Genomic DNA, 1,221 nt, shown 5'->3' on the forward strand with positions numbered 1-1,221 from the left:
ATCTCGAAGTTGTGTGGGGCCCACAAGACCATGTGGGGCCCACATGAGTTTTCAAAATTTAAATTTAATTCTTGTTCAAAAATAAATAATAAAATAAATAAATACTTAAAATAGTTTATAAGTAATAACAATGATAATAATAATGACAATAATGATTAAGAAAAATAATAAAATAATAAAATAATTAATTAACTAATTGATTAATTAATTAGGTAAGTAGTTAATTAAAAATTTATTTAATGGGAATGGTGGCAAGCACTCCCACATGGCCTCCATCCCCATCCCATACTCAACCCATACCTTGCCAATCCCTTGCCCATTCTTTAATTTTAAAAAATAATAATTTCACCCATCTCCCCACACTTTTATAAATTCTATTTCTTCCCCAAAATTTTCCTATAAATAGGGAGCTCTCAACCTTCATTTTTCACAACAATTTTCTAAGGAAGAGAAGGATTAGTGAGTGAAAGAATTTGTGGTGGAGTGAGAATTTTGAGTAAGTTCTCACTCACCCACTCTTTCCGATCTCATATCTTAAAGATAGTTATTGTGTTCGTAGCACACGGTAAAAGAAGAAGGTAAGTAAATTTTGATTATGTTAGTTTCTTTTTATTTTAAATTCATACCCGAGTTTATTTTGTACGTAAATTTTAATTATGTTGCTTAGTTCCACAAAATTTCTATGAGTTTATTTTTACGCATATTTAATTATACCAGTTCTATCTTTAATATACTTGCATCTATATTTGGGTTAAGAAATGTTCCAATCTCCTCGGATAAATTTTTAGCATTTCTTTCTATTTAAAAATAAAATTCTATATATTTTAACACAAAAATTGTGTGGCATGAGTTTATTTCTATGTTGCATTTTTTTATGAAAATATGAGTAAAGATGAGATTTTTACGATATTATTTTAAATTTGCATAAATTATAATAAGATGATTTTAAAACCCCTTATGGCAACGAAAGTTCAAAGTTACAGATACTCGGTACCGCAGCTTAAAGTTTATATGGATCAGAGTGCACCCACACTGTTTACAGAGTGGTTATTTATGTTAGTGGATTTCTCCTGAGTGCACACTTGGTTCCGGACCAGGACTTAATAAGGAAAATCTCACTTAAAGTTTACGTCCGTTGATTTAGTTTGGTCGGCCAGCCAGCTAAGTCCAGTCTTCGGACCGCACAACCCAGTCATGGGGGTAAACATGACTTACGGCAAA

The sequence above is a fragment of the Malania oleifera genome, chromosome 10 (assembly GCF_029873635.1).
Source record: "Malania oleifera isolate guangnan ecotype guangnan chromosome 10, ASM2987363v1, whole genome shotgun sequence".
Taxonomy (NCBI): domain Eukaryota; kingdom Viridiplantae; phylum Streptophyta; class Magnoliopsida; order Santalales; family Ximeniaceae; genus Malania; species Malania oleifera.